This window comes from Poecilia reticulata, linkage group LG8 (assembly GCF_000633615.1).
Source record: "Poecilia reticulata strain Guanapo linkage group LG8, Guppy_female_1.0+MT, whole genome shotgun sequence".
Lineage (NCBI taxonomy): Eukaryota > Metazoa > Chordata > Actinopteri > Cyprinodontiformes > Poeciliidae > Poecilia > Poecilia reticulata.
Genome location: NC_024338.1, coordinates 14,963,519 through 14,978,403, shown reverse-complemented (window position 1 = coordinate 14,978,403; position 14,885 = coordinate 14,963,519). Strand labels below are relative to the sequence as shown.

Here is a 14,885-nt window from a genome sequence, read left to right as displayed (position 1 = left end):
TCCACTGCAGCTGACCCGAAGATCAAGTGTCACAGCTAGTTGAGGGGGGATGCGTAGTGGTTTGGTGGGGGTAAAAAAGCTGCTGTGGCCGGGGAGATAGACGGTGRGCACAGGCGACRTGCACGCCGACGAATGGTGGAGCTGCTAATGCATTTTCCCATGTCAGGATTTTAAAGATCTTAAATTCAGCCACTGAGCTTTCAGTCTGATCATTTTAACGACGCAAACTTAACTATATCAGTTACGCGTGGAGTGACAGATTTGTATCCAGTKAAATACCACGCTCCCTCACAATCATAACTGCAAGCCAGAAATATAAATAGGTTGTAAAATTATAAATGGCCTCTTAACAGCAGCCTGTGTGCAAGTGGTCTATTTATAAAACTGGGCTGCTCGTGTGCAATTAGATAAAAGTGAACCCGGCTTAAAAAAAACAAAACAAAGAATCCACATGCGCGTCTGTGTGCGGGGAACTGATTTCTGACAAAAATAAGACGACAGCTCTTGAATACTGCGCTTGTGAAGCCACCGTTATGAACCTAGATGCTTTCACTGATCTCTGTGAAAGAAATAAACACCATCTGTATTTGCCATCGCATCCCACCCCTTCGCTTCCTCTACAAAGCCTTAAGACACTCCCAGGCAAAGACAGAGCCTAGAAAATTGTGCTCTACTGTATTATCAGCAAAAGACCTGACTTTTCATAGTGCAGTAATATCCTATGCAGGAAATCAGTCTGAAGGAGGAATGTTTCGCCACACAGAAACTGATACACACACACGTAATCACACAGATTTCAGTGTGTTTGCCAGCAGATGTCTGTAAGCTGTCCCCCTGTAAGATTCTGTCCTTATTGGACCAAAAAAAATAACATTAAATAAAAAAATCTTACATGTGCAGCTAATACAGCACATGAATTTTTAATCATTGTGCACAGGTAAATTATTTACAGCTCGGATCTCAGTGGAGTGCCTGTGCACACGCAGGTAGCAGTACATGGTACTTGCACATTCCCTTTTCTCACAAGCCATTTCAGGTCCCTTCAGGAGACAACAAAAAGGTTTCAGTGGAAAAATGAGGCTCACCAAGTAAAATTGTGAAATGTCTCAGTGCAGGGCTCTGCTTGTGCCTCTAATCTTCAGGAAGCAGCTGACAGAAAAGACTCCCTCACCATGAGCTATATATACTTCATASGTCTAGATAACAAGATATGGGGGTTTTAAAACAACAGAACATTTAAGCCCACTTACACCATCCTGTCCATTCCTGTTATATCCAAGCGTAGAAAAACCACAGTCTTTGAATTGTGCAGCGTCTACGCAGCTCATACTGTCTGCCACTAAAAAGGTCGTCATTTGCTAAATTAATCTCCAACTGTAGCCTTTAAGAAAAGGAAAAATTCAGTACCTTCTAAATCTGTGCWATAAAAGTCCATTGAAGTACATATCAATTACTTACTGGAGGCAGCAAAGAAATTTAATATGTGTGCAATGCTGATGAACACCTAAAGATATACATCTTGTAAAAGTATGCACACGCTTTTTAATATTCTCACAGTACAACCACAAACGTTCAAGTTTTTTTATTAGGATTTTATGCAGTACATAACACTACAACTCACTCACTTCACTTACTAAATTTGGCAGTTGGTACTACCAATAAAAATTTTTTTKGGGGGGGTCAAAGAAAGATGAAAGCAGTGTTGGCACAAAACCTCTGGAAATTATGTCAATGTATATATTATTTTTACAGCCTTGCATATTAAGCATAGGTTGTAGGAGACAAGAGAAAATAAAGGCATCACCCTCAAAAYAAGACAGCCTCTTAATATAAAAACTAATACAAGTGGAAGAATAAAGGATAAAGGTGAAGAATCATATTCTAAAAAGAAAGTTGGGAGGCACCAATGGCATGTAATAGAAAGGATGAAAAAGAAGGGTGCACTGAATATTATGGATATTGTGTGATTAACCAGTCTTCAGTATCCTGCTCCACCACGTCTGGGCTGCTGAGAGTCTGTTTCAAATCATTCTCCAAGGTCAAGGTGATTAAAAAGTAAAAGCAGTTTTGTAAATTCACATGACATTGACTTATCCAATGAGATATTGTCATCACATTTCAAAAAAGTCTCACGGGAAAACTTCAGCTGTYAGGCAGATCAAATTCATGAAAAAGAATGTCAGCGATCTCATTTGCACTTCACATCGCAATAACGAGATCACGTCTGATGCACCATCATGCAAAGCTCAAAAGAGCTGCTGTTTTGAGCAAGACATTAAGGTCAAGTCCTTTTGGTTCTCCAAACTGTGTCCAGGGACTTCATACAAGCAAATGACTGTCTACAGAAAGTCTAACAGTCTCTGGTTAGGTGAGTAAGAGGAGAATCTCTGAAAGAGCATGTCTTGACAACATGTGATCCTCATCTGCATAGTTTCCAGCATGATATCAGCCTGATTTAAGACTACAAAAGGCTTCATTGTATGGACTGGTGTGGACTGGGCTGAACAAGGGTCATTGTGCAGGCTGATAGTCAAAAAAAAGAAGAAAAAAAAAAGAGCAAGAGCCAGCTCAAGTTTTCATTCTCGCATCAGTGGAAATGGCAGACTAAGCAAATTCCCAGCTGAGAAGAATTTATCGACATGAGGCACACAGCAAGCTAAGTTAATCAAGGTTCAGCAGTGTCATCATGTAGGTGTGCGTAGTGCACGGCGCTCAGCTCAAGACTTACTAATGTGGAGATCTTTTCTTTTAAAACCCCCACAGTAAAGTAATCAATCAGCAGGAATAAAAATACTTGACAAAGGATGGAGTGTGGAGGTGATGTCACATCCTCTGTGGTGGACCACCAGCTTGAGGAGCTATGGTTACTGCTTGTTTTACTGGGGAGCCCTGGAAGGAAGGAAACGCAGAACAGGGGAGGGGCAATGTGTAAATGAAGGCAGGAAACACGCCGCAGACCGGGTGCATTCTTAGTGTCCGGTCAACACAACCAAGGAAACAACATACGATTGCTCACAAGTACAGGAACGGATCCACACGGCACGTGTAAACTTACACATCCCATCCCCTGGCCCTGACAAGGCGTACGTGACTGTAATGCGATTTAAAAAAAACGGGTCTACTGCGAGAAGAAAGCCTGCAGGACAGAAATCAGCAAGAGATTTCAGTGTGGCTGGTACTGTATGAATGGTCACTTCCCACACTAGCATGGATCAAAGCTGAGAGCAGATGTTTAATCTCAATCAAACTTCACAAAGTYAAATATGGACACAGAGTAGCTTTTAAAGTTGCAAAAGAAAGACTTTGAACTTGACTTAGAAAAGTCATCTGGGAGCCACTGAGTCGTACACTATGAGAGTTAAAGACGGCACTGTATCTCTCTATCGTTCAGTCATGATAAACTAAGGATTTTACTGTAAAAAAACAACAACATTACAGGACTTGTTTTGCCCAACATGCAAATGGACACTTTTGTATCGACTTGTATTTTAGATGTATGCAAAGCTTACGGAGAATGTCAAACCAGACATTTCTACTCACACTGAAATATGGAGACTTCAATACGGTGCTAAATGTTTAAACCTGATTCTCTACAGGCGGGAGGATTATATATATTTTTTATTTTGTAGTGATAACAGGAGCAGAGACCTGTTTAATCTTTAGGCCTCTCTCTGGATTAGAGGGAGGGAAAAATCATTCTACTTCCCCACACAGCAGCTAGGTAATTATAATAAGCTCCCAAATTTGAATCTCTTTCATGTGCTCAAAAGGCAAATATGGCCGAGAAGGAAGAAAAGCTGGGAGGCATCATTATTAAAAAAAAGCCAAGCGATGTTAGTGTGGTGGAGCACTATGTGGCTACATTCAACTTTTCCCRACGGCTGCATGTGGTGAAATCTCACAAATCAGTTATATGTAAATTAATCGCTGCATGTAATCTGCTTTAACCGTAAAATGAGAATAAACCTGATAATGTAGAGAGCTTCAGATGCCAATRGCCACATTTTCAATCYACAACAAAAAAAAAAAAAAACGTCTTTGGGTCTTACAGGAGGAACAAGTCCAACCAGATGTTTCGGTGGATTACATGAACAGCGTTCACTGGGAGAAATRATAAATGTGAGAGGAGATTTGGGTGACAAAACAGGGGAAAATCTTGTTATGGTATTATTTCTGATAATCTCAAAAACAAACGTATGATACAGTRMATTTACAGTGAATTTTCATTTCCAAAGACTYTTTGCTCTTCTGCACACTTACCTAACCAGCTAGATTTTATCATATTGATAAAATCATCCAAGGAAACCCAACCCACAGCAGCTTTTGTCACACACAAATTCATTTCTTCCTTTATATCACTCCAAACYGTTTTGTACCRTTTCGTTTATATAGAACMTACAGCTGCATTGCATCCTTTTACAAGACAAAACAAAAACTCACATGGGTTGATCATTTTATTAGAATAATACCTAAGTTTGTTATGGAGTTGAAGAAAAAAATTAAGTATTGCACGTTTTTCCCTCTTGTTACATCGTGCGTTTGTATAAAATTGCTTGTGCAAAGTTACCCTTAGCAGATTGCTTCAGTTTGTTTTACATCAGTGAAGTGTCAATGCTTGAAGGATGCTCTGCTTCTAGTTTCATATCTCAGCATAGTGTTGAATCCAAGGTGAAGATCCTGCAGAAATCAAAACTCAAAGAACAACAAGAGACCATCATCCCTTTCTTGATGATGAGACTAAAAGAAGCATGTTTTGTGTCCAGATGCGTCTCTTAACCAAACAAATGGTTGAGAAATCCATTAATATTTCTGTGATCTCATGATCAGTTGATGCTACAGCCCAACCAGCGCCTTCAATAAATGTCCTGAGTGGGTGCTGAAGCTGAGTTTTCTTGGGGTTTATTTTGTTCTCTATAAACTTCTGCCTCTCCCAAACCATCTCCAAATTGACCACTGCGTCAGAAAATCTGTACTTAGACCATCAACATGAATCTTTCGATGTGCACCTTAGACGCAAACAGACTTTTGCAAACTCATAAGGGCTGGACATGCCTCTCCATGTCTGTGTACACAAGCTGCTTGGACCTTGTGGATGCGCGCACGCTCGTATTCATACTATTTATAGTTCAGCTGAATAACCACATTCCAATTGGAGAGCTACCGTTCTTTTACTGTAGCCTGTAAGGGGCAATAATGTGTTAGTTTGAGCACCATCACTCAGTAGAGGAGAAGAAAAGAAGCACCAAGACAGAATCATTTTTTTTAGCCAACTAAATTATACACCTTCAGAAATGAGCAGGCTTCTCACGGGATTTCTTTAAAATAAACTTTGTTGTATTTCTGTTGCTCATGATCTGACCTGTTGTTTTCGTTATTGGCTTTCTGTTTAGCACCACCCTCTGACCGAGTTCTCCATCACTGCCAGTGCGCAAAGTCAACCCGATCACAAAACTTTGTGCAGCAAATAAACATCTGCAGAGACCCACAGCAGACTCGAGTAGGCGAGTCTGACGAAGGTTGCGTCGCGACAGCTTTGCAGTAGAATAGACTTTGGAGCAAACTAGGAGCGGCAAGCTATAGGCATAAGGGTTTGAATATACTTCAATATAATTTTCTTGGATAGTAGTTGATTAGGCTTGCTCATAAATTTTTTGCAGCAATAGTTCACTACACTACAATCCATAACAATTTTAGTAGACTGTGTGCAATTTTGATATCTTTTGACCCATCTTATTCCTCAGTGTAATTGTTAAAACGTTCATAGAAAATGTGAGATTAACGTTTTGGATAAAATTTTATTGATATGTAATGGAAGGTGAGAGAATTATGAACAGAAAAGTAATTTGACAGATTGCTGCAGCTCACTCAAATTAATTTATTTAATGAAACCCCCGTTTGTTAAAGAAAGCACAGCTAAATTTTTGAGGGGGCGGGRGKGTTGAGAGACTTGTAAAAACTAAGGATGAATGTTAAGGAAGTGGGGAGACCGAAGCCATACACCAGGGATGAAAGATATGTGGAAAACTTCTGACAAAAGCACAGGAAAACAGGGAAGACAGGGGCAGGTCCTTTGGGACGGTCCCAAAGCCCAGAAACAGGAAGGCCTTTTTACAACTGATGGAACCAGGGAAAACACACACAGAGTCTTTTAGAAAGGAACTAAAGTCAGTTTTTCCCMCTCAAGTCAGAGCACACACAATTAGCAATGTTTCCAAATACAAATAATGAAATCATTGCTAAATGTGTGGGTGGTTAGACAAAATGTCTTGTTTTAACTCTGGAAAGTTTAAAGAATTTATCACTCTTACACCAGTTTTTTTTCCTCGTCGTTTTAAGAGGATATACATAAACACCACATTGGGCTTCCATAAAGAAGCCTTCTCCAAAAAAAACCTGGGCGTGATCAGCTGCACAACAGAAATGAGGGGTTTTACATCGTTTTTATTTTTTTATTTTTCCATGCACAACATTACAAGCTGGGCCAGCTAGGGAAATTTGCAGGAACGTTGGCAATATTGGTAAGCAGCATGTGAATGTAGACAGAGCAAGTTGAGAGTTGCATTATGAGGTACGCTCAAAGACGTAAAATGTGCCTGGCTTCCTGCCACAGCACCTTCTCTGACAGCTAAAAAGAAATTCCAATCTACTTATGTCAAAAAAGCTGGCACCCACAGGTTTGTATTTTTATTTTTTAAAAAGGTTCAATTTTAGAAAAAAAAAACTAACTCAAACCAAGTTAAACATCAGCAGGAAAAGAAAAAAAAAAAGTCAAAATAAGAAATGTGTCAGTGGTCCAAAACACGCCCTTTTCGTTTCTGGGAAAGCAGCTGGAGTGAGTTTGGTGGATGTGATGCTGTTGGAACTGCTGAAACTCTCCAGATACAAATCTGTGTGTGTGCTTCCATTCAGGGAACAGTCAGTTTAAGTTTAGCAGTCTGGTACACAATGAGGATTCACAGCCTCTGGGCATGAAAACTGACCGCTCCAAAGATAGAGGAGCTGGGAGCAAAGTGGGAGTGGGCCTGGGTGGGGGGGGTACCCTATTTAAAACCTCACTCTCTGGTCGCCGTTGTGTCAGGGTTGGGATACTCTATCGGCTTGGGTGATCCTTGAAGCTTGAAGTCTGAACCAACAATGAGCTAAGGGAAAGTAAGCACACTCCAGCTACCAAACAGCCACTATAAAAGCAGAACATGTTCTAAATGTACCAGTATTTAAAATGAGGGTTCTTCAGAACTAACAGTAGTTGAAACATTTCAGTAAGGTTATTATTTTAATCATATGTTGTGTTTCCCCATCTTAAGGAAAAAAAGCCACTATTTGCTTCAAAGACACATTTCTAATATGTTTGTTATAGAAAAAATACAATCAAGTTAAACATGTTTATTTAAGCATTTGAAATTTTGCAAAAACAAACATGTTGAAAGACCTTTTTGTAGTTTAGTGTCCTGTAAAATCTGTATGATTAAGATGTAATGAATTAGGCATAAGGGCTTTAAGTAGATTAATTCTTATAGAAAAATACGCCTTACGGTTCTTTGAAAGTTAGTCTAATTTTTCAAATCATGCATTTTCCATTTAATATTTTTCTGAATTATGCCATAAACAAACTAAATTCTGTATTTTTTAGTTAATACCCAACACTTCAAAAGCGCCACATAAAAATAACCTAATTTATCTAGATTAATTTACTTAAAAATGATTCTGTACAGCTTTTTTTAAAAATCTACCCGAGTTATTATTAATATTTCTGTAATTAAACAAATGTTACATTTTTAATACAAAAAAATAACAGTTCATAGTACAATGACATAAACATAAAAACTAAACATAAACACTTAGACAAGTTGATCCTAGACTGCATGTGTTGACTGAGATTACAGAACCAAAGGGGCGTGGCTAACAACATCACCAGACAAGTGTACACAAAATGTGTTGGGGATTTATCCTATACATTGTTATGCTCTGTAAAGCAGTATGTCAACATGCATCGTCCTTTAGGAGACAATTCACTCAGTAACATGTGAGGTGTCCCTTTACCTTACATTTTTATTTATTTCCACATAATAAAACATCAGCGATATCTCAAGTGAGCAGCATCTGGTCTCACACTCTCAGTTCCCCTGATATTTTTATTTATTTTTTATTTTTTGCCACACCTGAAGTCACTGAAAATAAAAGATGCAGCCACATAAAAACAGCAGGACAACATCAGGCTCTGTATTTGGAATTGGTGGAGCTTCATATCCATGAAAATATTGCACCTATCTGGGAAGAAGAAAAAAAGTTTTGGAAGTTTGGAAGTAAGGAATAGATGTTGACCACAAAATTAAACTGTTTAAAGACTTGTTTAATTTTCATTCATTTATTTTACAATGAATAAATCATAAATCCACCCCGTATGTGATGGTTTGCTGTGAGTGCACTCGGAAAGCCGGGCATGATTAATAGCAGCAGTCAAAGTGGAATTAGAGTAATTGATTATCCATTTGTTTGTTTGTTTTTTTCTGTGTAAACATTTTAAATCTGCAGGAAGGTGATAAATTAACATCATGTTGCTGCAAACTATTTTATAAGGCTGTTCTATGGATCTACAGTTTTTCTCTTCATATAATTAATAGTTGTGTGCATTTTGGTGATGTTGTATAAAGTTAAAAGTGTGCTGAACATTTTTATGCGCATAAACAGGGATTGTGACCAAATAAATAAATGAATGTAAAAAAATAAATAAATACATAAAAATAACAGGCAAAACAGCTCTCGGCCTCCAACAAACACTTTTACACCATCCTCCTTAACATGTTATTGTCTGCTGCATTCGATTCTGCTGATCAGGGTATTTCTCAGTTCAGATGGGCCCTGGGTTATCAACCTTTCCCTCTGCTCTGTGGACACTCACACACTGTCATTGCTTCTGTCATATAGACACATTGCATTCTGTATGCAGTCCTTACATCCCTGTCTGACAATGGCACATTGCTGCCCCAGCAGGTTAGCTGTTCAAATCCCAAACCCCCAAACCGTTTGATCACATTTACCCGCCTCTTCATAAATTCACCTACATTTTGTCACTGTCAAGTTATAGCTTAAATGGATTATTCCTTCCACAATAGTAATGGCCAACGTGTCTTTGAGGAAGGCTTTCCCCCTTTTTTTCTTTTTTGTCCTACTCAAAGTGAGCATTCGCAGTCTGGCAGTGCAGGCGCTTCATTACTTCTAGTCAGCTAATTGCTCGCAGATGTGTGTTAAAAAGAACAGCCTCTTTGGGAAATTAAAGGTTTCTTCTTGAATGTCAAATTCTTGAAACACGGGAATTTGATCTTTAATTACAGTCATGTACAAAAATGAAATGTAATTAAAAAGAAAATCAATCTATTCAGAATTTATGTGTACTTAAATTAAATCAGTTGGTAGATTTAGTTGCTTTTCAGTAACTAAACCCTGTTTAAGTTGTGAAATCCTCCAAGTAAGCAATTCACACCTTGCGTGTCCACTTCATTGTCAGAGTATCATGTAAAGGTGAGAATTTCTTAAGCTGTTTGATCAACCCGAACTCTGAGAGTTCTTCACACTCAAAGAGGAAGACCAAAGTTCAAAAAGGTGCTGCTGTAGTTTTACTGAGCCTTGAGGGGAGGGGGGAACACACACACTGTACTCCCATCTCTCTGAAAAATGAGCTTTGCCCTCAAGGTGAAGACCCTCAATCACGATGAAAACGCCAATCCTAAATCAGACGTGTTCAGCCATTTAACAGGCTAATGTTACCTCGAGTTAAATAAAACCATCCGTTGTGACTTGGATGCTCCATGTCAGATTATCTCCCAGCTTTCCTTGTGTGTCAAAGGTTTCCAGTATGTTCTGCGAATGCCAGTTCATGTTCAGCTCATGACAGACGAGGTGCTGACTGAGAGAAAGGCAGGGTGGTATGCTGGCAGATGGAAGCCTTGGAGGCTTAGAGGTAAACCTGAAATAGCCCTGCTGCTGCATTACATCACAACTGACTTCATCGTCATGCCGGCCGCTGCATCATGCAACCACCAAAGGTGTCACGAGGATAGGTGCAGCTGCTGCAATGGTTGAACTCTCTCAAGTACATCGACWGCATAYCTCACTTCCAAAAAGAACAATAAGCTGCACAAGTGTTTTTTTTGTTGTCGTTTTGTGTCGAGAATTGTCCACATCCGATGCAATGTGTTGGGTTTTTTTTATTACTCCGCTAATATGACAACAAAATGTGTCTGCTTGAATGTTATATTTCAGATGCATTTCACAGACATCACAGTGTAACTCATGCAACAAAAAAAAGAGGGAAAACTCTTTTTTTTTTTTTTTGACATTTTAGTCAAAACCACAACCACATCAAAGTCAGGCAGCTAGGCACTGAGCCAGTGTGATGGAGAAATCGTTCAAATGCTGATTTTCTAGATGTCTAGCCATCGAACATAGCAAGCAAGTTTTTAAAACTATGCTTCATTTGAGCTCAATGGTGGGATCAGTTGTAACAATTTACTTAGCAGGAATGCATGCTTCTTGATTCCCAAGCGGAAGAACAAGTTAGTCTACGTGTTTAACAGGTCCAAGTATTGTTTCCATGTCGGCTGTTAACAAGTCCGCCCAGGATGCAAATATTAATAGTAGCAGACTCAACAGTAGCAGACAAAGCACACGGTGGCCTGTGAACCTTTTCATATTTTCCCACATCACAACTATAAACAATGAATCCCATTAACATTTAATGTGGCTAACATAAAGCTCTGTATAATAGTACAGTGGAAGGAAAATGATGCACGCTTTTCAAAAATGTTGAAATATGAACAGTGTGGTGTGCATGTGGATTCAACTCTCCTAAGTCAATACGTTTTGTTGAACCACTCTGCAGCTCTGCACATCTATAATGAACTCTATTCTTTGAAAAACAGCTCATGCTCAGTTATGTTGGATGGATGTCTAGATTAGGGTCTAAACTTTGGCAGGGCCATTTTAACTCATGAAGATTCTTCCATCTAAACAGTCCTGTTATAGATCTCGTGGCATATTTAAGAACTTCGCACTGATAGGTGAATTTACACCCCAGTTTAAAATCGCTTGTTGCTTCTGCCAGAATGTCTTCCAGGGTTATCCTGTATACACAAAGAAAGCATGTGATACTTTCAAATCAAAGACACGCCACACAAAATAATGACAATTTCAACATTTTGCGATTACAAAATGTTCTCGACATTTTGTTGCTGTAGACTTTACATACCCTCGGGATGCTTTTTGCATGTGATTCAGATGCGTTTTGTGGGTTTAAATAGCCTAAGGTTACTTAGAGAATCATGTGCTTCACACACATGGAACTGTTCAGCCGACAGACGCTCGTTTCATTCAACTCAGAGAGAGCTCCAGCCAGACAAAATGAAGAAAATGACCAGCAAATCCCAGAGGGTACACCCAGGTTTGGGAACAGAGAAAGTTTCCATGAAGTCCAGCTAAACATTGAGAATTAAAAAAAAAAAAATGAAACAAATGTCAACAAAATAACAGCGTCGTCCTTTTAGGTGCATCATCTTTAACTGACAGTAGGTCAGTAATGGAAAATAAACTCGAGGAGGAGTGTTTACTTGGCGCTGAATAGTTTTAGATGCATGGAAAAAAAAAAAAAACTGCACCTATGGAAGAATGGCAATGAATGAAAGTTGACAGCATGAGAACCGAGCATGAAATCCTGCTCTGTATTTGAAGTCAACACCATGAAGGGTTTCTTCAGGACTGTGCACTTGGACGGAATGACAGAGAGAAACTGTGCCATGAGTCATGCTGGCATAATTATGGTGTGGCCCCCGTCAATGGACGCCTGAAAAACTCTCATACCAGCCTGTCGATAAAAGGCCCCGCTGGATGATGGATCTGCTTCAGCAGAGCTGCTTAGAAGCAACACTGGAATATAAATGGACCACAACACAACAACAGGACACTTTGGGAATATTCTCTCTGGGATCCAGTTGGAGCAGAGACAGAGGATGAGCACGACTGCCACTATCACACATCAGGGGTTTGCTTTATTGGTCGGATTACATCACCCACCCCTCTTGCTCCATGTGATAATGTTTCAGGAACACTGGGCACACAAACTTGGCCATGTGCTTCTACGTCCACGCTGCCAAAATAAGTCAGCACTTTCTAATACAGTGTGGCTACAGTTTCACTTCGTCCTGGCCAGGTATTGTAGGACGGCGATGAGCGTAACTTGTCAACAAGACCGCAGATTGTTAATATGTAAGCTACTTGTGATGCTGCCCTGAGTCAATTTTTGTTTTTTTTGTTTTTTGGGTGGGGGTGGGGGGTGGAGAGGGTAGAGTGCTGCAACTGTTTGAATATCGTAACTCTCTCAACTATGAGTCATTTTAGGACAGTCGAGTGCAACACAAAGGCAACAATCTTGGGACAAAGCACAGCAAAAAGAAAACTGGCTCTTGATTCTCTTTTCTGGTGAACTTACACAAACATTTATTTATTAAGCCATCCGCAGTGGTGTGAAAGGAAATGTGTGAGCCGACTTGCATGGGGAGAAGGATGCTGATGGTGACCACGAAGAAGAGGTAGAGTGGGAGGAAGACAAAGATGAGTGAGGTCATGGTGAAACTGTGCATGGTGTCAGYTGCCTGGTCATTCACCAATTACTCATAATCAAGTCCATCTTTCCAAATAAAATCGAAAATCATACCACARACTTAAGTTTTTTTCCTCAAACGTAATAATTTCGAATGAAACATCATGAGGGTTTTTATTAAAAATAATCTCACCATTTCTGTWCAAGTAGGAGCTCAAGTAGAAAAGGTAGCCTGCACATGTCAGCCCATTCATCCCACTGGGACACATTACAGTACGGATCTCTYGTTTCAGAAAGCCGGTTGGGCCTATTGGAGCGAACCCAGATATATGCTACAGAGCTGGAGCACTTTAAATTCTCCACTTTCACAATGACAACTCCGCTACAAACAGCAGCAAATGGCACAGAACACAGTGTCCCAAAGTGCTACCTGTCACCTGAATCTCAAGGGTTCCCACGCTGACCAGTTAATTGGCCAGTAAATTCAATCGACTTTGAACGAGCTCGTTTCCTTCTTAATAATCACGACGCTGAGCGCTTCTTCCGACCGCTGCCTGCCTACCTTCCGTATGGGGCGACCACAGCAGCAGACAGTCACGATAAAAAAAAGACACAACTCACCCTTAAAACGTCCGGCGGTATAAGAGATATCCTTATTCTGAGATTCTTCCACAGGCAGCAGATCACCGGTTGTTACATTATCATAACAGCGGCGCGGCAGCAAACGGGGTTTTTTTTCCCCCCACCACCAAACAGATGTGTGATTTTCTTCTTCTTCTTCTTCTTTCTTCTTTTTTTTTAATACCAGTCCTGGAGCCGTGCGTAAAATCCAATCGCTTCAGTGTTGGTCTCAGCTGCGGCACAAGCGGGGAAATAGGAGGGTGTAACAGGGATGTGGCTGCTGTCCGCTGCCCTTCTCTCCTACGGACGGAGCATTTCCACGCTGCTCCATGAAGCGAGCGACCGAAGTTCCCTCTCTGCCGCCGGTTGTAGCCTAATTCAGTTTCGTGGAGAGTCAGCCCCGCCCTGGGCTGAAGACGGTCTGACGGAAAGACGAGCCCGAGGAGCGCGTTAACCAATCGGTGAGTACACGGGGAGGCGCTGCTTCTCCCGGTTAACTATCGGGGTGACTAAGCGTTATCTTCGGTCCGTCTGGGTCCAGGCAGCGAAAACATTTAACCCTCTCCATACAGGTCCACTGCTTCTGTTGGGGTAAAAAAAATATATACATATATATCATCTCAAAGTTAATTTAGGTCAGGAATTCATTGCACACAAAGAAATATGTGTCAAGCGTTACAGCCAAAGATAGCCCTAAARTTACCTTTTAATTTAATTTAAATATTGCTGGAGAAGAACAAAAAAGGAGAGTGATGTGATGTTATTGCTTGTAATATCATGGGGAARAAACAAAACAAAACGGCAGTTGTCCAGGGAAAGTTTGGTGGAAGAAAAAAGTGTTTCAGAAACAAAAGGCTCCAGAATTTAGAGAATTGTAGCTTGAGTCAATGAAGGACCACACCACTGTATTCAGGACATGGCCTACAACTGTTCTACTTATTGAGGTAAACCATCCCTGAATCAGAGACAATATCAGAACTATTAGGGGAAAAAAAGAAGAATGGGCAGAACTGGTTGAGACGTACCACAAAGTAATTGCCACGAGTCTTTAACTCCATAACATCCTAATGAAACATTATAAGTATTTTGTTTATGTGAAAGAACAAACACTTTTGCAACACCTGCAGGTYACAGGGACAAGAATTGGGGAAAAAAAAGAAGCTTAAAGAATATGCATAAATTTGTTAAAATTACTTACGCTTAGGCTGTTGGCTTGAACAAAAAAAAAWTCTGTACTGTTAATATTGTCTTAAAGAATATGTATTATCTTAATTTGACATGTTTCCCAGGCAGGATGGAAATATCAGTTACATAGTTTGACTTGTGCAGAGCAGCTGCCTTTTCCCCATGATCAAAACAACATTCTGCAGAGCAAACAATGTAAGGTTGGGGGAGGAGGAGTATTTTCACTCCATCTCTGACTCTGTCCTACTCCTCACAGGCCTGCTACACCCAAACAATCTTTTGTTTCATGGTGAAATAATTCCTTCATATACAGTGGTGTCCGCAGGGCTCTCATATCGTCTGAGTGAGGGGTTTGATGTTTGAAAACAGGCTGCCCAGTACAGCTGACCACAGCAACATTTCCCATTGCAAACACTTCACACACTTTTGATCAAGATGTATTGGATAATTTTTTCTACTTTTACCTCCATATGTCACATCAAATTAT

General features: G+C 40.1%; 1 protein-coding gene across 3 annotated transcripts in view; it reads right to left on the bottom strand.

The window, feature by feature from the left end:
* The window catches only part of rhbdf1a (rhomboid 5 homolog 1a (Drosophila)), a 29,664-nt gene extending 15,851 nt beyond the window's left edge, over window positions 1-13,813 (bottom strand). Inside the window, exon 1 of one of the 3 annotated variants that reach the window (XM_008415954.2) lies at window positions 13,214-13,813. The gene's annotated coding sequence lies outside the window, so the exon portion shown is untranslated. The remainder of the gene's footprint in view (window positions 1-13,213) is intronic. The other 2 variants (XM_008415952.2, XM_008415955.2) reach the window with 2 other exon arrangements.
* Window positions 13,814-14,885: the final 1,072 nt, after the last annotated feature.